The sequence below is a fragment of the Marmota marmota genome, unplaced genomic scaffold (genome assembly GCF_001458135.2).
Source record: "Marmota marmota marmota unplaced genomic scaffold, marMar, whole genome shotgun sequence".
In the NCBI taxonomy this organism is placed as follows: Eukaryota; Metazoa; Chordata; class Mammalia; order Rodentia; family Sciuridae; genus Marmota; species Marmota marmota.
In genome coordinates this window covers 14,767,229-14,789,728 of record NW_026000205.1, presented here as the reverse complement: position 1 = coordinate 14,789,728, position 22,500 = coordinate 14,767,229, and the positions used below count along the sequence as shown (strand labels likewise).

The 22,500-nt window shown below is 43.3% G+C and overlaps 1 protein-coding gene across 3 annotated transcripts in view; it reads right to left on the bottom strand.

The window, feature by feature from the left end:
- Positions 1 to 22,500, bottom strand: part of Tshz3 (teashirt zinc finger homeobox 3) — a 71,108-nt gene that overhangs the window by 38,228 nt on the left and 10,380 nt on the right. The window contains exon 2 of one of the 3 annotated variants that reach the window (XM_048791003.1): positions 1 to 235. This exon is cut by the window's left edge and continues 1,036 nt beyond it. The exons of 1 other annotated variant lie outside the window; for it this stretch is intronic. The gene's annotated coding sequence lies outside the window, so the exon portion shown is untranslated. The remainder of the gene's footprint in view (positions 236 to 22,500) is intronic. One more of the 3 variants, XM_048791004.1, reaches the window with a different exon arrangement.

Sequence of the window (22,500 nt, the reverse complement as noted above, 5' to 3'; positions counted from 1 at the left end):
ACCTAATGCTGCTCGGAGACTCTGGGGAAAAGGCAGGTTTGCAAGATGAAGTGGTGTGTGCGAGGCCTCTCCTCATACACAACAGGATGCCACTTTAATGTCCAAGATGCTGGTGTGTTTCAGTGAGCACAGCACTTCAGGACTAATGATGCAATCAAGCCTCTTGCAATCAAACAGCCTGGGCTGGGGAAATAGTGCTATTTGCAGCAGCCGCTGTGTCGTGTACTAAAATTTTCTGGAACAGAGAGGAAATAAGAAAGTAAAAAAGCAAAATTCTAAATTTTCATGGGGGAAAGGAGGAACTGTTCGGGAAGGAGATGTTAAAAGTGTCTGCTTTCTACCTCGAGTGGAAGAGAGGGAAGAGGGGGCTGTCTCCCTCCCCCTCACTCCCCCCCTTCAGCTCACTGTACGCTGTGCTGTGTCACTTAACAGTCTTTTCAGTCATTTCCCCGTTTTATTTCTCAATTATTTGAGTCACATATGCTCCGGCCAAATATTCTCTGCTTGCTTTTATTTTCTACCGCAATCTATATTACCTACAGTATATTAAGCAATCTATAAGGGCCTGGCACTTTCTATCATTCTGGAAGAAGAGGATGCCAATGACTTGCAGAGGGATTACAACAAAGAAAGGACCATGGGAGTTTAAATGTAGTTGAGGGGGACTTTCATTTTTAAGGACAAAAATTCTCTTCTTGGGGATTTTTTTCACTCATCAACAAAATCCTAGCCTTCTTTTTACCAGCGTTCCCCCCACCTCATCAGGCATGCCCCCAGCCCCAGCTAGAGCCCCAGTGGGCCAGCTGCCTAGAAGGGAGGCACAAAAGCACAGATGTGCTGCAGTCTAATGCCCCAGACACGTCAGGGCAGCTGTTCCTGCAGAACCACACCACGGCCAGGGTGTGACCCACTTCAGCCACATCAGGATGACGGGGGACAGGGTGGATGCTCTTCATGGTGAGAGACTCAGAAGAGCTAGGGGAAACTGGCTTTCCTCTGCTATCCAGGCCCTGCCAGAGATTCAGAACCTACCTACAATGTCTCCTGATTTTTAGCCCAAATCTCCTGTCACACTGACCCCAGAGGCCAAGCCTGGTAAGGATCAAAGAAAGTCTAAGGAGTTCCCTGTTCAAATTAAAGACAAAGGAAGGAAAACAGGATGCTTAATTAAGAGGAACCAAGCCAGGTGTGGGGAGAGCACAGCCCCAGGACAGCAGCCGGGCAAGACTGACTGCTGCAGCCTGCCATGCCTATGGCCTGCCTGTCACTCCCCAGAAAGGGGCCTGTCATCTTTGGTTGTCTTTTTGTTTTTGTTTTTCTCTTTTTTTCCCTTCCGGAAATCAGACCTGAACATCCGGGCGGGAAGAGCACAAAATCAAACTTCATTTATAAACTTTTCCCTCCTTGTCTCTTTCATGTCTGGGTCCCAGGTGGCCTGGGGCTCTTCCAGCCCCCACCAGCAAGGGGGCCTGGCCATATTGACTCGTTTGTGTGTGAATGTTCAGTTTCAGGACTGTAAAAGCTCCCTTTACCAAAATCAATTCAAAGATTCAAAACAATCTATTGAAGAGTTTTGCAGCTAGCTTTTAAACCACTTATAAAAGACAACACACAGGAAAAATTAACCCCTGTGGCTCTATTAGGAACAGTATAATAAATGTACATTTAAAAGATCTATAAACACATATTTATCTGCAAAATGTTCTTGCATAAAACTGTTATTGAAAAGGCTTTCATTTTATCTTTGTGTTATTGTAATTTTATTGAATTGCTTATTCATTCTTTGATATTGTATTTTAATGGTATTATAAATCTGTTTTATGTCTGATAGGAGCCTCATTGTAAACTGATATAACAGATAATATGGCAATTCACCATAAAAATTCTAAACCAAAAATGCAGATCAGAACGCAAAGAAGCACTTTAATTCATTCTTGGTTTCTTTTCATTTTATTTTTTAATTATTTTTCATGTGCTGGTTGCCATCTGTTGATAAAGGATGGTTGTGTGAAACTCACTGTACAACACAATAGGAACTTTTTGTATAATTCTATTCATAAAAAATGATAACAGTATAAAAGCATTACACTCCTCTAGACTGAGGATCATTAGCAAGTTCATTGTATAAACTGATTTAAATTAGTCACTTTTGGAACAAAATCCTTTTCTGTAAAATATCTTATTTTGGGTAATTTTTAGTATCATGAATAAAAGAACAAAAAAAACCCACTTTCTAAAATGTCTCCTATTATTTTTATCCCTTTATTAAAAACAATGAAAAACAATTATGATAAAAGACGGTATCAACATGTAGGGCAATTATGTCATAAACCCAACTATGGCTCAGAAACTTAGCAGGAAGTTCATTCAATAAAAGTATCTTAACTTGCCATCTCTAAATGATAAAATCTCCATTATCAGAAGGGAATGATCTGGTCACCAATATTGTAGCAAACACCTAGTCCCAAGAGGAGGGCTTTATGATCTGCTGGTGCCTGCCTGCAGGTCCCTCGCGTGGCCTGAGGACATTCTACCCGCCTGGTGCCATGGCTAAATGCGTCTAATTAATCGCAGCTCAACCCTCAGCGGTGATCCCACACGTCAAATACTGGGGATCTGAGAAGTTGATCTTCCTGGGTGAGTACATCTGGATCTGTGCGTAGGCATCAAGACAGTCCCCTGCTAAAAGTCGCATTGTTCCTTCGATATAGAAAAAGAGCAACAAGACTTAGGTAAACTGTGGATCACCACCTAACAACTTAGCAACGCTACAAAAACAAGCAGACTATGAATAGCAGCTGCCAAGGGTGCCTGCCCGGCTTCAGATAAAAGAAGAATGCTATAAACACAAAAGCCTCCTAGCCGAAAATACGGAAAAGTACTCTTTTCTTCCTTGAGAATTTTGCACATAAATCACTGTTTCCGATAAATATTTTAAAGGTTTCACCGGGAATTAAAAAACTATAGTTGTGTATATGAAAACTGCTCAGTGAGACACAAATAATTAAATCACATTAAAGAAGTAAAACTGGGAGAAACCCCCACCAGGAGCATGTCCAGGTTGTCACAGTGAAGCCTGGCCTCCATCTGTGCTTCTCACCTGAGCCAGAGAAGACCAGCCCCTTAGCAGCCTGGTATCTCCACACAGAGGAGGCAGCCAGGGCCCCAGGGAACCCAAGCTTGCCCACCATGTGCTCATGGCCCCTCAAAGCACCTCCAGGCAGAGAACAAGTGTCCATTCCAAGAATATGTACAAGGAGGAAGTAGCCACCATGACAATAATAAGAACCACCAAGACCCCCAAACACCTTTCCTCACCCTCGAAGGCGCAACCATCACTGGATCAAGCTCTCCACTGCTAAAAAATCCCAGCTGATGGGGTGGGAAGGCAGCTTCGTTAACTGGATGACGTATATGAACTCTTAACATGCAGCCCCCAGGGAGGGCGGTGATCTGGCCGCTTGATTCCTAATTCTTTCCAAAACAAACAGCGGATAGAAGGGATGGAGAGTTTCTTACCGAATCTCCCTAAACTAAGTCATAATTGCTACATGTGGCTCAAGAATCAGAGCTCAGAGCTGGAAAGGGCCTTAAAGATCAGAGACCACACCCTGAAACATTTCTCATGTCATATTTGTTAAATTCAGAAATGCATGGGACATAGTATAGAACAAAACAAGTACCTGCAAACCAGGATCTCATCCAATTTGAAAATCACTAAATGACCACTGGGCCCCTCCAACAGGCAGGCAGTAGGTAACCACCACTCTGGATGTGAATGCATGTACCCCCAAATGGTACAAGTCTCATGTTTACTTCTGAGCTTTATAATAACGACTGCCATGGTTTAAGTCTTTGATTTGCTTTGTCTACTCGTTGTTTCTAAGAGCCATCCCTGAAGTTGCATGTGGTTTGGTTTTTTAATATTATTTAACCTTAAAAAAAAAAAAAAAAAAAAGATGGGTCAACCAAAAGATGTCTTTCTCTGAGAACTGACACCTGGAGTAGGATATTTGTTCTGTGCCCTTGAGCCCATTTTGGGGGGATGCTGTCTTCAGCTGTTCTCGTCCTGGGGGGCAAAATGATTCCTGACCTGTCCTTCTGAAGGAACCTGCTCAGGATGAGCTGCCTAACTGCCCTATCCCTTTACCTAGGTGTTTTCAGGTTGTTGTCATTAAGCTGTGGCTGAGGATTGTCCAAGACACAGTGCCAATGACCATACCGCATGAGTCTACAGTATGCCAATGCTGCAGGCAACAGCACCAGGCAGCTGACATCTCCCTGACTCTTGGTCCACTGACTAAGAAGTGATGGGCTCCCTGATAGACCTAGGTGTTAATGGAAACTTTGGAGAACATTTTAAATCTCTGGTTGCAGGAAGTTACTGAGTCCTGAACAATACTGAACTCAGATGAGTGTGGGAAACTGACTTTTCTTCCCTGAGGGTCACACAAGATGGCTGGCAGGTGTTAGGACAGGCTATCCAGCCAGACAGGTGCATGATGCATACTCTATAGAGGTAGGCTTCTGCCTCAAGTTTTTATTATAGCTTTGCAAGTGTCAAAGTATTCTCTTGCACTTTTCAATACATGAAGGATGTAAAATGGGGTTCATATTGAAGGATGAAAGGAAAAACAAGAAAATTAGTCTTTAATAATTTCCTTTCATAGTCTGTGCCCCCACCCCTCACCAAGCTCTTAAATTTGAAGGTAACCCTCTGAACTCAATTAATCATTCCAGTGTTGAGGTAGACGATGGTGATACTGAGAAGAAAAGGACTCTCACTTATGGCTGACACGTAGACAGGCAGAGCTGGGCTCTGCTCCATGGCTCTCACCCAGAACTCCACCGGACAACCTTACAGCACCCCTCTCCTGTGTCCAGTGGGATCATCAAAGAGCTCGGCACTGGAATGCTCTAAAACGCCTTTCTAATTTTTTTTTTAGTTGTAGCTGGACACAATACCTTTATTTTATTTATTTATATGTGGTGCTGAGGATCTAACCCAGGGCCTCACACGTGCTAGGCGAGTGCTCTACCGGTGAGCCACAACCGCAGCCCTCTAATTTCTTTTAATCCAACTAGTAACTACACTTCTAGTTATTAAGACTAATCTTTAAACTGAAAGTCTGCTTGGAACTTTGCTGAAACCCACCAATGCTAAGGTGTGGGCACAAAGCTGACTCAGTCCAGGTAATTCAAGGTTCCTGAACACAGCAAGGTTCAAGGCACTGCACAGAGGCTATTTATCTTCTCATCTCCCTGCAACAGCAGGCCCCATGCGGACAGGGCTGCTTTCCCTCCAGACTGCATGTGTAGAGGGAAATATGGGCTGAGGTCAAGAGAAAAAGAAATACTAAATTTTTGAATGAGTGAATGAATAAATGAAACTAATTATCAATCTTCTGCTTGGCCAAAAAGGTGCAGGATATACATATTATCAAATCAGGTCCAGTGTTAGCAACATTCACCTATTGTTGAATATCTAGAAAAATAAAAGTATATAGAATATAGGATTTTTAAAAAGACAGATTTTGAGGTTTATTCTTTTTTTCTGTTATAACTTGCACGTGTATATGGTTTGTATTATATTTGGAAACCTGCTTCACCAAGCAATAGTGAGTTGAGAGCATTTATCTCACGTGGAAATTGTTTTAAATAAGCTTCTGCTATTGAACGCTGAGATAACCCCAAAGGGGTGAATGCCCACACGATCAGCCAAAGGTCCCCCTCACCACATGGGAACTGCCTGTTCCCACATTGATGCCATCTACCCCTCAACACTGTGGGGTAAGGAATAAACAAGAGTTTCTGCTGCCAGGATTTATTTGGCAATCTTCACTATTCAATGATTTGAAAGGCTTCGAAAACTAGAAATCGTTATTATTATTTAATAATGAACTCCTGTAAACAGGTTTAATTATTAAAAATTCAAACTTATATCAGACGTTAAGGCACATGAGATTTGCTGTTTAAGAAAACAGACAATGCATAATTCTATCAAAGCACACCTTTTTGTTTTTCTTCTTAATTTTCGTTATTTTTGTTCTTGTTCACCTCTATAAGAATTCAATGTCGAAGAACTCTACAAAGTGGGAGCATTAGATTTATCTTTGCTCTCAGCAATGCACAGTTGGTTTATGAACACCCAGATGACTTCACATTAGTAGGCCCATGACAAGCCCGGAGAAACGTCCACATCGAGACCACAGGAAGAGCTTGGCTTCTACCCATCACACACATATCAGGGCAGAACCGCTAAAGTTTCCTACCCAAGGATAGAAAACTCAGTCCTCAATAACCTTACCATACTGTCCCACACCTTGAGAAAGTATCTCTCCCTCATGGGGAAGGCAGCAGCTGCTGTCACGCCCCTGAACCTACTGCTCCCGCACACCTGGGGAGCTGGAGATGCTGCAGTTATCTTCCTTGGGTGACCTCCATGCACAGTACTGGCATCATGTTGCACACGGGCTGCCTTCTCTGAGAGGATCCATGGGCCTAGGGACAGCTTCACAACCAATCACAGGAGAAAGAAAACATCTCTGAAGCCCACAGTCTATACAGCCTCTCTGTTCCTGCACCACCTTTCAGCAGCCAGGCCTAAGTCTAGCGGCCTGCCACAGGCCTCCTGTATGCGGCATGCAGAATCTGAACCACTGGGGAAAGCAACCAACGGGGCTTTCCCTGTTCTCTGTACCACATATTGTCATCATCATTATTATTACTATTTAATTTTGTATACTGGTGAGTTTTCTATAACTAAAAATTAATTAATTTTTTATTTTTTAATTTATTTTTATTTATTGACTTATTTTATTTATTTTGCCGTGCTGGCAATTGAACCCAGGGTGTAGCACATGCCAAGAATGTGTTATACCACTGAGCTAAATCCTCAGCCCCAATTGTTTTATTTATTTATTTTTAAAAATTTTATATATACATATATATTTATATATACATATATATTTGTCAATGGACCTTTATTTTATTCATTTATTTGTATGTGTTGTTGAGAATTGAACCCATGCTAGAATTGCCTCACACATGCTAGGCAAGTGCTGTACCATTGAGCCACAACCTCAGTGCAAATTGTTTTATTTTTAATGCTTATAATTTCATTCTTCAGAACAAAAAACAAAGCAGTGAGATTTGAGACAAAATAAAAATACTGAAAGTCAACTTAAACCCTCCCTCCCCTTATAAACAACTGCATGAAGACTGAGAAAACTAATAGAATTTATTTTAATTTTTAAACATCCTGATTTCCCTGATACCAATGTAAAATTACGCAGGCTTCAAATTCAGACACAACTTTTGGAAACTAAGCTATTCCTGAGCGTCAGCAAGTAAGTTCTCTTTTGACCAACGTCAAACCTGAAGTGGCAAGCAGAGACAGAAAGGACAAATAGGAAGGACTGTTGTGGGGGGGAGGGGGGGGTCCCAGGTCTGGAAGCCCACAGCCTGGGCCTATCGCATGCTGACCTATGGTATATGGAAATCTAACCAGACAACATTCTACATCAAATCCCTGACACAGTAGCCCTCTGCCTCCACTGCCATTGCTTCCATACAAGGAGCAACCCAACTTAGAAAAGGGAGATGTCCTTGCATTATTTAGGCCAAGTCCAGAGGGGAAAACACTTTAAAATTAGAGAATCTCTGGGCACAGTGATTCCATGGAAGCACAATGATTTTTTATTTTTTCAATTCCATGAGTGGAAAGTGAAGAAACCATTTTCATATGAGCATATTTTTCTCCAAGGAACATTTAGAAAAATGCTGATGTGGTGTCTCAATACATTTTACTACAATGCCATCAATTACATAAAAACACAATTAAGTCACTGTTTCAAAATCCTTAAATATTATTCAGCCAAAACCCAAAAGGACATTTGCAGTATTCCGTGGTCATTATCTAAGAAGCTACATGCTGTAGCAAGCCACTTCTGCCATACTCTGCAGGAGCTAAACAAAGGTAATATACAGTCACAGCGCTTCTCCGTCTTGGCCGCCGGGCTCTATAAGCATCATCAGGTAATGAGGACGCCAATGGAGCAGCCTTCCGCAGTCCAGCCCCAGAGCCAGGTGCACATCACTTACTGCTTCTGCCAGTTGGGATGGGTCAGGAAATGACCATGAGAACTTGGGCTGGTCTCTTCCCCTTTCTGGACCTGTTTCCTCATCCATCCACGTTACTGTAATATAATCTAAAGAGCTGGGATCCTATGAAATTAATACCCATTTGCTGTCACCCAGAGACTTAAACAAAAAAAGTAATGGAGAGTCTGATGCATGGAGACATGCGGAACCGCTGCTGAGCAAGAGGGTTGCTGCCTGTAAGAATTAACCTCGGATGGTTAGAGACGTGCCCACGCCCATACTTCAAAGGGAAGGAGAATGTGTGCCATCTTTTTGGAGAACAATCCTTTTGCTAACAAACCTTCTCAGCTAACAATTCCCCCTCTAGGGCTCTATTCCTCAAAGATGTAAGCAAAGGATGCTACTGCGTCGTGCATGTGGAAAGATGTTCGCTGTGGCTCTGATTGTAAAAGACTAGAAGCAATCCAGATGTCCACCAAGAGGGTATCTCATGCACTGGAGTAACATGCCGTCCTCAAACAGCACAAGGCTTCTCTATATGATATAACACATGTAACAAATAATGATGGCTAAGATATATGTTTTTCCACCATTTTCTTATAAAAAATATAATACACACAGCAAAGTTTGAAGAATTTTTACCTGTATACCTATCACCAAGATTCAAACTTTAATCTGCATTGTCACATTGTACCTATCCATCCATTCATGCATTTTAACTTGTAGATGTCTGTAAAGTAAATTGTAGATATCTGAGATCTATTTTTAATTGAAAACAGACAGTTACAATATAAAGTGCATGTGCATATTTATGATTTCAAATACGGGGAAGGATATACCACAAACTGGAAACTGCTTGCCCCTGGGCAACCATGCTTACTTGGATGCCCTCTGCTTCTCCTAGATTTCTTATTATGTGCATTATTGCTTTTTTAATAAAAAAATTAAAATGCATTTAGTTTCACCAGGGGAAGCTACTGTCAAACCTTCCAAGGCTATACCTATAGCTTCTGTCAAGCTGCCCTGCATGCACAGATGCCTGGTACATGAACGCATGTATGTGCGTGTGCATATGTGTATGTGCACACCCATATCCAGAGACACTCAGATGCTCTGAGCTGCCACAGTGATAGCGGTGCTGACCTCCCATTATATATATCACTGTAAGTCACTTTCTCATGAGGCTGTAATCTTGGGAGTGTGCGGCAAGTATCTTACGCAGGCTCGTTATTTAATTTCCCAGTAAGCAGCCGTAAAAGGCAGCATGTTTGTTGCTGTTAGGGAGAACTAAGCACATGGAACACATTAAGGAAAGGCAGCTCCACTGTGTAAGGCTAGCTGTGCACTAGCAGTGCCCATGTATCAGTCTCTCTTACTGTAAACATTTGTGCAACTTCAAATAAATATCCTCCCAGAATTTCATGCAGCCTTTAGTTCCGTTGGAAGGCCTAGGTAATATGGCCCAGTTTGCACAGGCCAGGGAAACATAAAACCATAGGGAGAAGACCAGCTAGCATGCTAGGAATGCTACAGAAGGCATCCTGGAGGGAATGTGGACTTTCTTTATGCACTCAATCAGACTGCTGCAGGCCATCACTTTCTGTTTCCTCTTTTAAGAATGGCAAAAGAGTAAAAGGTCATTAAAAATAAAATACAATTAAGCATCATTCTGAACAGTACTATAGGCCAAGCATTCAGAGAAACAAAACACTGTACTGCAGTAACCCTTGACATGTTTATGCAATTCACTTCTTTCCTAAGACCTGTAACTTCAGGTTCTAGACTTTGAGCCTATGGGCTGCTCTTTGTGCATGTCTGTGAACAGCACTAGTTTTCATGTATGTTTTCAACGCTGTGAATCATATTCCACATTTCAGAGATAGTAAAATAAAAAACTGAGATAGCTGAAAATGTGACAAGTTCTGTCAACATGTCAGAATAAATACCTGAAATCCTTACTTTTCTATGAAAAGGATCTGGTAGCTAATTAGAGGAAGGAGAATGTAATTTGTTAGCGTTCTACTTTATTCTGTTTGGAAACATGCATATCAAACTAGTATTTTAAAAATCTCTTTGGTAAAGATAAGATTGTGAAAATGTTAGACTTCAACAAGGTCATACACATCTTTTCACAACACATACATATACACGTAAGACATACAGATATGTACACATGCACATACATGCACGTTCATAAAGATACTATATATGTAGTTGATTCAGGCAGTTCACTTAAAAACAACAGTATGATAGTACACTAGGAATATTTATTTTATTGCATTCCTAAAAAAACATACCCTTGCAAATTACCTAAACCTCAAACTTCAAAACACAAAATAAAACCAATTGTATTGGGAAAAAAACTTAAAAATGAGAAAATGAACTACTATATTCTCTTATTTGTTTAATGGTCTCCTTTCCAGAGTTTATTTGGACATTGTCTCTAGTTGCAGCTGCAAACCAATACATCTGCTGTCAGATCACTAAGGCATTTGACAACATCATTTTAGAACCTTTAGTTACTGAGATATCAATAATTAAATGCATTCAGTTCACACTTTGTTCTTGTGGATACCAGCTATTTATCTCTGTCCTCTGAAGAAGCTAATGGTATAATGGGCAAAACATCAAGAATAATTAAGAAAAACATTGCTATAAACTCTGTCAGAAGAAATATAACTTTTGCCCAGGACCCCAGCTACAATCCATTTATACAGGATCCACCCAATGCCAACACACCTATTGAAAGGGGAACCTTAAACTCCAGAGCAGATAACCTGCTCAGCCTACACCTCAGAGAAAGACTGGCATCTCTGAATTGTTCTCTTTCCATACACTGGAAAGGCTCAGATGTGTGTGAATGACTCCAGGTGTGAAACAGGTGCATCACAAGCATCTCTGCCAGGACAGGGGCAAGCCCCTTGAAGGCCCACCCTGCTCTCAAAAGATAGCAGAACTGACTTGCTCAAAGGGCTGGCCCCCATCCAGCCAGCCCAACTTGCAGGATACTCACCTGCACAGACTTATTTGCATAATTAGCTGGTATTGAAACAGAAGGTCTGAGAATGTCTTACTCCTGGAATGGCCACTTAAATCATTAGTAACAGGCCCATTTTTCTCTGGCTGGAAAGTGTCTCTCTCCTTTCAGATCAAATAACAAATGAAAGGAAAAAATTGTGGGTTTTTTTCTTCTTTAGGTAATAGTCAGGCCTACCTAGCATAGAAGCCTACAAATAGGCAATAATATTGTACAGCATATTGTAACAATTAATTACGATACCATATACATAACGGCAGATATCACAATATAAGAATAAAGAATTATCCAGAACCATGGTAATAGGAGATAGTGTTGAAGAACAGCCTTTCAGATAAGCCCTGTCATCCATCTATCTGCATATCCTTTCAAAAATCTTTATTTTAGTTGTCACCTAAATGGGAGTGCTTCCGATCACCATCCACCAATGGCTTTGCATGAGACTTGATGGTCAACTTCCAATAGGGGCTGTGAACATCTACATTTAAACTTCAAAAAGGCACATTTACAGAAAATTAAAATCTTCCTGTTTGATCTTAAAATTTCGCAAGATTCCCAGTCTCGTAGGCACATTTATCGCAATGAAAATGAATCTGGTTATTAATGATGAAGATATGGAAAATGTGAAATTGACATAAGCTACCCAAACTTAAGGGGAAGAAGTGTTGCAGGCACCGTTTTGTCAACTCTAATTGTATAATTACTTCTTGGCTTGGTCACCTAAGCTCAAAGCAAGAGAGAAGAGACAATGGTAATTTCTACTGCTACAACGAAGGTGTCAAGCTGTCTCGTGTGTTCTGTAGAAGGAGAGCTAAAGTTTACGTTTATATCATGTTACCGCAATTACAATCTTCAGGGCACAGCAAGAAATTAGTGGTAGAAGGTCGGCCCTGGCAACGGGCACACTAACGTTTGCTTGCACATACTTTTACTTAATTTTAAGGCATCTCTGTTTTTGGTCAGTGTCTCCCGCCTTGTTTCACACCAAAGACACCAGTGAACTGCCCCTAGCCACCTGCATTATCAATGGCAAGCAAACAATTTTTTTAAAGTGGCTAGTAATAACAACTAACCACTAGATGGCTTTAGATTTTTCACTTCTGAATATCTGAAGGTGAATTATTTAATGGCCTTTAGGTTGTTTACGTGAGTTAAAGGATGGCATCAAAGCTCAAGTCCAGGCAAGACCTGGGTCCAGCCCCTGAGAGTGTCGTTTGCCAGGGAGAGGCTGGGAGAGCCCACTGTGGAAGCCCACTGTGTCTCTGCAGTCCACGGATCCCTCAGAGTTGGAGAATTCATCGCAAGGGCACATAACTCTAGCTTCAGGCCCTTCAGCCTTGGGTTAACTAAAAACAAGGATCACGTGCCAAAGATGCATTTTTTTTTTTCACACCAAGTACAAACCACTCCTCATTCTAATGGAAAAAAGGGAGCAGGGACACAACTAGGAAGAGGGAAAAAAAATGAAATTCCATTATAACTGGCTTCCTCAAGCTTCAGCCTAGGATATGAGTAATCACAAAAACTGTAACATCAGCTTTTTTTGTTTTCCTTACACTGGGTTCCTCCTTTATTTCCTTTCAAAGAGGGTCAAGATCCTTTTTTTTTTTTTTTAATTCATAAAAGCTGCTTTGTGATTACTGAAAGGTTGGTTTCTCTCTGTAACAGCTTTGCCTTTGACAACAGCTTTAAATTGGGGGACAAAAAAAAACAACTCTTACCAAAAAAAAAAAAATATATATATATATATATATATCTCTGAGCAGCTTCTCTGAGTGGACCTCAAGCTCCGCACCAGACTCGACTTTCACGTCTTCTGGAATACTCTCCTCTCTAGCAGGGCAGCTCTGAGCGACCTGGCTGGTTGGCCTGGACCCAGAGCTACCAGCAGGGGCCTCGGGAGGCAGACTCCTTGCGGCTCCCCTCGGATGTTACAACTTGAGCCTAACCACTTCAGATGCCCAAGCCCCCGGCGCCGGCCCGTGAGTACCAGGAGGAGGCCAGAGGGTCTCAGCACCTGGCCTACCCAAGGGCGTCCCCTCCCTCCAGCATCATCCCTATGTAATTTTTCAGTTCCTTCCTTTCCTCTCCACCACCTCCCACCTTAATAGCAAGAGGGGATGGGGAGGGGAAAGAAAATGAAGGTTGTCGCCATGCTGTGTGGTCCACAGATCCCTTCAAACTGAAAACAGCAATGAGCTTTCTAACAAGGAGCCAAACTCCATTTAAAACTGGGGGCGAAATATCGAACTCCCAGTAATCAGGGAGCAGCCCAGGTTGGGGAAGCTGAGCCCAAACACAGATGGGGGTGCTGTGGGAAAGGCTTTCCCACCCACTCCTGTGGGCAGGGATGCAGCGCCGTCCAGAGAGGGTGGCCATGGGAACCTCAGCATCAGCATGCTCACCTGACTGTCTGGTGGCATGGGTGACACACAGACACATCCCCAGCCACCATGGCAGCAGGAGGATAACAGGAAATGTGGGACCTGCCAGAGATGGGTTTCCTGCAACTCCCTACACCAGAGCTGCCCTGCCCAACAGCAGAACTGAGAACCTCCCAAAGGGCTCCCGGCTCCCTTTCTCCCACAGATTCAAGGAGAATAACAGCACATGCACATCTGCCCTCAGTGAGACAGCCTGGACCTTGCAAGGTTCCTGCAGGGGATGTGGTCAGAGCCATTGTCAGCCTTCCCGACTCACCTGCACTGGAACTTTAGAAAAACAAGTCTGCAAAATCACCCCACAGTCAGCCACATTTATTATCTATTTTTGGTGCACCGATGAATTAAAAGGGGGCATTAATTTTCTTTTTTTAGCTTGAAATAGCTCACTTAACATTTTTTGTTGTTTTTTTGTCACTGGTGTTTCAGGTCTGCATAAATTGCTATTATTTCTTTAAATTAATCTGCATTTATATGAATACCAGCACAGGCATGGTAATAATGGTACCCAGTGGATGTGGCTAAAATGTGCCACGTAACTTTGCAGCTGCAGCTCTGCTCCGCTTGCCGTGCTGTGTCATAACGAAGGGAAGAAGTAAAACCCTCTCGTGAAGATGCATTTTTCTGGAAATGTCATGGATACACAGAGAGGAGAAAACTACATATAGTTGCAAGGAAGCCGGTGGCTGCATTAGCTGTCTCATTGCGGCCAAGTGTGCTGTGCACCGAATGTCTACCAACTGCCACCTACCGTGGTGTTGGGGCTGTCTGGTCAAGCCGTGACAGTCTATTGATTTTAATAGAACGTCCATTTTATGTTTCCACACCAGAGCATGCTGTACCTTTACGAGGAGGGGTGGCTGTTTCTAAGGGCAGAGTGGCCAGGTTCCTGCACAGCCTGCTTCCCCAACTGCAGAAGCTGCCACCTCTCCAGGGCAATTTTTGTCCGGCAGGGGCAACCGCCAGGAAAAAGATGAAGTACATGAAGGAAAAGTCCTCCATGAAACAAAGGGTGTTCCCTGCTCCCCCTTTCATTTTCCCCTCTGTAGTCAAGTCTCCAAAAAGGAATGTTTCCAAACATGACAATGTACAGAACCGCTGGCGGAGGGCAAAATTATCCTCCCCTGCTAAGACCCTTAGTCATATTATAGTCAAAACATTGGGTGATCCCCCTTGTCTCTTCCGTTGTCAATGAGGAGGTGTGCTCTGTGCCTCCTGACAATACAATCATCACAAACTTTATTATTACATCTGGAATTTCATGATATGCTTAGTAATTGATTACAGAGACACAGCCCAGAATGCTGCTCCCCCACGCTCGACCACAATTCCAGTAACCTAACTGCTTAATACTCCTGGAATGTATAAACAGTGTTAACAGCTGCACTCCCCACCCTGACATGGCAGAAGGAACCACCAGGCAAGCGGGCTCTGAGAGGTGAAGACGATTTTCATTTACTGAATAAAAGGTCGTCACGGGATGTAAATAGAGATCGCATTTTTCAGAGTGATGATGACAGATTACCCATAATCAGATTTTATTTGGGGGCTCACCTACCTACTAAGGTTATCAGCTGCATTTGGGAACTGAGATCTGTAACAAAGTTTGCACAGAGCCATCACCCATCGATACTTACTTTCGATTTGATGGGAACAGCAGTTTAGCAAACTATAATTAGAGGCTTATTAAAGCGCTCCCCAGCTCCGGATTTCTAATTTCATGGACACCACGACAGGGATGTAAGGTAAAGCAGAGAAAAAGTCGTGTTGGGCCAGAAATGCAGTGAGATTGGCTGAAGCACTTACTATCTCATAGGAGAAATGACAGGCGAAATAAACCAGGGCTGAAGCCACACTGAAGGGTCGCAGGCGTTGCAGCCAAAGTAAGTTGGAGTGGAGACCACACCTGCTCCCTCCCACTCTCATTCACAGAGGGCCAAGAGCAATGCAGCTGCCCTCCCCAACACTAACCAGAATCAGGAAGCTGCCCAAGGTATGGGAGCCCACCTCCCAGAATGCCCACCTAAGCCCCCTGCTCAGACATGCCTGATCAGCTCTGGTGCCTAGGCTCTCTTTCCTGAAACCAGTTCATTTGTAATAGCCAGACCCATCACAGAACAGGACTTTGATCAGTTTTTCAACCCTTACACCATCGTATCTTCTTCAAGCAAAATAGTCCACTTCACCAGGAAATCCTCTATCCCAGCATGCAGTGCAGCCCAGCTCTCCAGGCAAACCCACCTCAAACCTCCAATCAAGTACCACTGATCATCCTGTTTGTAATGAAAAACAAACAAAACGCAAGCCTGTGACTTCCTCCACTTGAGCCCACAACCACCCCCATAGCGGGGCAGAGGGTCCAAAGAGCGGAGTATGTGTCCAAGAGCTACCTGGAGATGCCACATCTAAGGTCACCCAGGGACCACCTAGACCAGCCCGGCCCCATTCACCTTGGCCAGAGAGACCCTGTTAAAAATGGCCCTGCCATCCACCTCAGCCAGGTTCTCGCACGAACGCTAATAAGCACTTGTTTGTTGAAATGAAAAATCATTACCAGAGAACACGTCAAGTAATGAAAGATGTTTTCCTCGGAGAAATGTTAAATACTTCACTTCTTTCACAAGGAGCTAGTACATGTGTTTCCAAATAATACCTTTCTGCCTCCCCACCCACACTTCATCAGGCTCTGCGGCTCCAGGACCCAACGTGAACAAGCTTGTGTTGCACGGCCCTCTGAACCAAGAACACGCTGTTATTTTATTTATTTTCCTTTGCCCAGTAGACTCCGTGTTTGTTCTATTACTTATTCACCTAACCATCTCAGTAGGAACCTCAGTCACGTACCAGAGGCCTTGCTGCCTTTACTATTTTATACAGAAAAGCAAGAGAAAATAACACCACCGCAGCCTCATATATTACACCGACATAGTATTCGCTAACTAATATATATGAAAGAGCCATTTCATACAAGCCCAGAGCAAAAACAAAGGCAGGAAATGGAATGTCGCGAAAGGGGAGCCCTTCACCACGGGAAAGCCATGGTAACTCCATCTTCTCCTCCAGCGAATGTGAATCCTCGCCCCTTTCAAAGGCGTTTCCTTGGGCAGGTGAGTAATAAGCACTGCATCTTAGGTGGGCCGAGGTCTTTTAAGTGGTTCAAAATGTCTTCACCTACAGGGAGTCACACTGCTTAATTTGAGCTTCCTTTCTCTTGCATCCTAAGGCTTTGGGCAGAGCCAGTGGGGTAGGGCGAGGGGGGGCGGGGCCCAGCTTGCTTTGAGTCTATGGCAGCTGAGTTAGGAAAATCCAGGACTTCCAAGGAACCTTGTCTCAACAAACTAAAAGAGGGAAATGGATGACACTTATATGAAATCCTCAAATGGCAAGTGGACACGGGGTCAAGGGAGTATTGGGTTTGCTCACAGTGGCTCTATCCCACTATACCCCCTTCAGATACAGGAGGCCCCCGCTGAGTTCCCCTCCCTTGTCCTAGAAACCATAATCCAGGGACAGAGGGGCTGCAATCCTGGTCAGAACACAAATTCAGAACCCAGACTCCTCTGAAGACGACCAAGGCGTCCCTCCCTCCTGGGTCACCCTTCCCCTCTCCTCTCCATCATTTCATGGGTCACTTAAGCAGGTATCAGGGATCACCTGGGAGAACAAGGAGCATCAGATCCCAATGCAGCTCCAGAAAAAAATGATCCGCAGAAGCTTCTCAGAACTTGAAGACTTTCCCTTTCTTTGTTTTGTTTGCCTTTTTTTTTTCCCCCAGGGGAAGCAAATTTCAATCTCATTTCACTAGCATTAAAGGTTGACGCTCTTTATATGTGAATTCATAAATCTACCATAAAATGAATCCAGGGAACTTTCTTCTTTTGCCCTTCCCTGATGAACCTCCACATTTTGGAACTGCTCTGCCTGACATTAGGCAGTATGCTTTCTCAGCAATTACTAGGAAAGGGGAGATGACAGAACTATGGGAATTGCTCTTCAAGGGCTGAGATGAACTGTCCCCATGGTCCACCTCAAAACAGCAAGGTCTAATGGGGGACAGGAGGGCCCAGGCCATCCAATGAAGCTCTCCACCCCCACCAGGCGTCCATTGGGATCTTTGGCATGCCCGCAGCACAGCCCCTGCTTGGTTAAGAACAGATATTGCTCCAGAAAACACCAAAATTCAAGGACAACCGATAAGTCAAAAAAATGCAGATATTCAGGTATCTCCCAGCTGACTTGTGAGGTCAGAAGGCCATCAAGGACACTCTGGCTCCAGAACCCTAGGAGTCACTTGAAGTCAAATTCACTAATTTTCCTGGCGATCAAGTTCTGATTAGGAACAATTCCTCCAACTACCTGAGCAGGTAAGTCCTCCGAGAGGGCTTGATTATAGGTGTCTCTCTTTCTCTCTCACCTCAAGGCCAGGGCTGTATCAGCCACAGTGGGTTTCAAGTGTAAAACGAGAAGAGGTGGATGACACCTTCAGAGGTGTGATGGTAGCACACTCCCTCGGGACTCAGGGTAATGAATTCCCAATGTCAATGTGTGTAGAGAGTTGGAGGATGGAGGCCCTAGTGCTCTGATCTGGTGCACCCTGAAAACAGTGTCCCAGCTGAAAAAAAAAAAAAAAAAAGTGTTGCTTTCTTCCTCCACATGAATTCTAATATTCAAGCCTTTTTTCCTCCTGCTAATTTTAGAAGTCCTGCTATTCTTTGGGAGGAGAATGGTGTGAAAATCAAGCATAGTATCCAAAAATAAAAGAGTAGATCTGTTTCAGGGTTTGCAGCATATTTAACTGAAAAGCAACTCGAGATATGCCACTTTCTATCTCGTCTTTAATACATTTTCCAATTCCTCCAGAATATTTTAGCTTCAGAAAGAGCAAGAATGAACTTCCTAGTCTATGAATATATTTCTGAGGGTAAAATGGGCACCTAAAATCATCCCTAGACCACGATACTGGGTTTTTTGGGTTATCACTTTTTAGATGCGACTCTCGAAGATGCCTTTTTTGGGCCACGCCAAGATGAATTCTAAATTTTCCTTCAGGTCCAGGTAGGTTTGAAGCAGCTGAAAGGATACAGAGCTTGCTCTGTGGACCCTGAAGGTGGACATCACAGTACATCTTCCAATCCTCCCACCTCCATTTAAAAAAAAAAAAATCCTGTCATTTAAGGAGCTCAGTCCTTTCAGACCCACTGGAACGGTAGGAAGACATCTGATCCTGGTTAGTAGAGGCCCACTCTGATTCTTTGGGGTCTGAGTAACTGAACAAGATGGCAGAGGAGCAGGAAAAACAGACATGGGTCCCTGGTGACTACCTGGAGACCCTGGTGGCACCTTCTCACCAACCACAGAATCAGAGATTTGCCAACAGAAAGTTGGAGTCTGTCTGTGTCAAGCCCTTCATGCAAACAATAAATATTACTTCTGCTCATAATCGGACTTTTCTCCAGCATCGTCTTTGAATGTTGAACCTTTTTCAATTAATTAAAAACTATGCACTGCAGAGTGCATATTTTATCAGCCCTCAGCTGCTTAAGTGTCTAGAAAAGACCAGGCAGTTTTTCTTTCTTTCTTTCTTTCTTCTTCTTCTTCTTTTTTTTTTTTTTCAGGCAACCCAGAGCAAGTACTTGCAAGGGTCATATCTTTTTAATTATCTTTTCTCTCTTTGATTAATTATTCCGTCTGACAATAGCGTGTTTCTAATGCTATTCACCTGCCTTTGATGATTGACAACTTTTCTGTCTGATTCAGAGCAAACAGCTGCTGCCACAATCTCCTAGCAACCCGGGTGTGATGGATGAGCCCCCAAGATGGATGGCTGCAATAAATCATGTCTCCAGCCATAAAACTGAGAAAAGGGGATAAGAAGAAAAGCGAACAAAAAACAAAACAAGGTTTCTTCCCATGAGTGCACTCAGTTCCTTACCAATTATACCTGAAATGGACTTTGCACCTATTAATAGGAAAGTTTTTCTAATCAGTAAAAAATGGGAGGATGCCATTTGTATCAAAGGTGTTTACAATTGTTCCTGCAAATTGGCACTTGTACTCCAATTACTTCCAACACTGCCCAAGTGCAAGGGGAGATGATCAAAGTTTTGTCTTCTTCTATGAAGTCTCAGCAAGGAACAATATCATCTTTTTATAGCTGGGTGCAATTTCAGGCACCAACAAAGGACACAAATCTGATTCTACCCGATGTTTGGCAGCAGCTGGTCAACCCCCAAAGTGAATCCTAAGTCATCCTTGTGTGCAGTGCAGTGTCACATTGCTAATAAAGTTATTTCAAAATACATACAAAGTTTACTGGAGTTGGCAAGTGAACAGGCAGCACTTCCATTTCCTTGCCGCTCAGGCAGATAGCAGTCCTTTTATATGTCAGGGAAAAGTTTGCCCTAGAAGCCTCAAGATACATTCAGCTCTTGCACAAATTCTAGATTGTCATTTCTTTAGATAAAAAACTACACCAATCTAACTTTCTCTTCCATCATTTTTAAAAAATTAATGTCCACACTATAAGTCATACAAGACGCCTTAAATTTAATTAGCAAACCCAAATAAAGTCACATATTTAATAGAATCCCTGACAATTGAATTTGCACTATCAGGGCTCTTTGGGTAGAGGAGGAGCAGCAGGGAGGCCAGCAGAGTTTCTGTTTTCCTTTTTCCACCAGGGAGCCAGGCAGCAAGGCCTCAGAAGCAAAAGAGGTATAAAGGCCAGCCCTCTCTGAGGAGCCTAGCTCTCAGCAGCTGGGGGCTCCAGGCATAAGCCAGCCTGCGTCCCTAAGTACTTCCAGTAGGTGGGGGTGTCCTGGTGCACAGAGCACAGGGGTGCAAAAGAACAAGAAGTGATTAACTGGCAGGGCCTGGAAACAGCTGTCCACATCAGTCCTGGTGGGGGTTGGTGGGGGCCCAGCTGCGGAGAAGAGTGCAGACCCAAAGGGGAAGAGGCTGCTGGGATAGGGGCAGGGAGCCGCAAAAGATCATTTTTTATCTGAAATATTCCTGAGATGTGGAAGTCTACGTTTCTTCATTCTCACACTACTAACCAAGCCAACCAATATTTTTTTTAAGTTATATTGTGCTAAGCTTTTCGGATAGATTTTTTTTTTTTTTAAAGCATGACACAGAGTTTAAAAAATCAGACAAGGGTTCTGGCTTCAGCAACTACAGCTCTGTTTATATTTTAATGTTTCATACGTGACTGCCTTTATGAAGGAAGAAAGAGAGTAAAAAAGTTGTCTGTTAGCTTTAGGGTAAATCACAGACACTTCATTTTTCCCTGTGTCCTTGGAAATTATTCAAAATTAAGACCTCTCCACTCCCGCCTTTTTTGAGGGGTGATGTGTGTGGGGGGGTCCTCCCTATTATAAATGGAAGGACTTGTGTCTGGTCGGCAGCAATGAGAATCCAAGGCCAATCGATGGAAACACACACACACACACACACACACACACACACACAGGCCCCTACCCTGCCCCGGCTGGTCCAACTCTCAAGTTACAGGTTTACACGGCAAGTCTAAATAATATTCAAAATGATAAATGGCACCCTAAGCCCGGCATCCACCATCAATCTTTTTTTAAGGAACATCCGTCTTCAATAACGCACGTTTGAATCATCTGAAGCCAGGAGCCCTGAGATTCATTTATACCACCTCTCACAAGCCAGGCTGGCTTGAATGATACCTGTCAACCTGCTTTATTTTTTTTCTCCTTGCTTCCCTGGATTAAAGGGGGGGGGGGGGGAGAAGGAAAAAGAGAAAAGGAAAATAGGAAAGGGGGAGTAGGAGAGGATCAGAGGCTGAACAGTGTGGTTTAGCAGATAATATTGAAAGAACATAACCTCTTTTCCGCGCCTCTGCCAATCTCGAGCCTGCCACGCCACACACCCCGACAGCCATCCACGAAGCAGGCTCTGGCTCTCGCCTCCCTGCTCCCCTGCCTCCCCTCTCTCCTCCCTCTCCCTCTCGCCAAATCAGCAGTGCTTTCTCTGCAAGCCACACTGTACTGTACGGGGAGGAGGAGACAGCATCCTTCGGAACTGGGCTTCCCTCCCCTCCCTGTTGTCTGGCCGGGGCCCATATGATAAATGACATATGTCATTCTGTCAGGAGGGAAGGGTGGGTCAGTGATGTATGACTCCGCTGAAAAGGAAATCGACTGTTTGGCATGGTGCGGCTCTTCTCCACCAGGATTTAGTTTCAGAACTCTGAAATGAATTCTCCGATGTTTCAAGTGCATACTTAGGGCAGGCTGCAGGGAGGCCTGGGGAAATCGTACTTTATCCTCCCCCTGCCCTTCCAATGGCAAAGGGAAAAAAAAAAAAACCTAAAACAGATTCTGCCACTGGATAGCTGCAAAAGGCCACGCGCGTGTCAACGTCCCCAGCAGTCACACACCAGGGGTTATTAAAAATGTGACTTAAAAAAAAAAAAAGAAAGAAAGAAATGAAGTGGAGTAAGGTTAGTCCTTTTATTTATTTATTTTTTAATGGCAAAGGGCTGACACAAAAGCAAGATAAAAATTAGCATGTTTGAAGTAATCGTCCCGCAGCTTGACATCTGCATAGTAAATTTTAAAGGAAAAAAAATGTGTCAGACAGCCATGAGCCGCTTCGCCCTCCCCCCTTTCATTAGCTCACTGCCAGGGTGGCACTACTGAACCTCATTACGGCGAGAGGATTTATGAAGCTGAACCCAATGGCAAAGAAAAGGCATCTGTCAATAATTGTAGGGAGCTGCACTCACAGCTTTGAAATCTCATTAAGTATGCAGTTATCAGGCATAAAGATCAAAAACATTACTCAACTCCGACAGAATCTTATGGAGGAACATTAATTAGCAACAGGCCTACAGTACAAAAAAAAAAAAAGAATAAAAAAAAACATAAAAAGAAACTAACATCATCACTA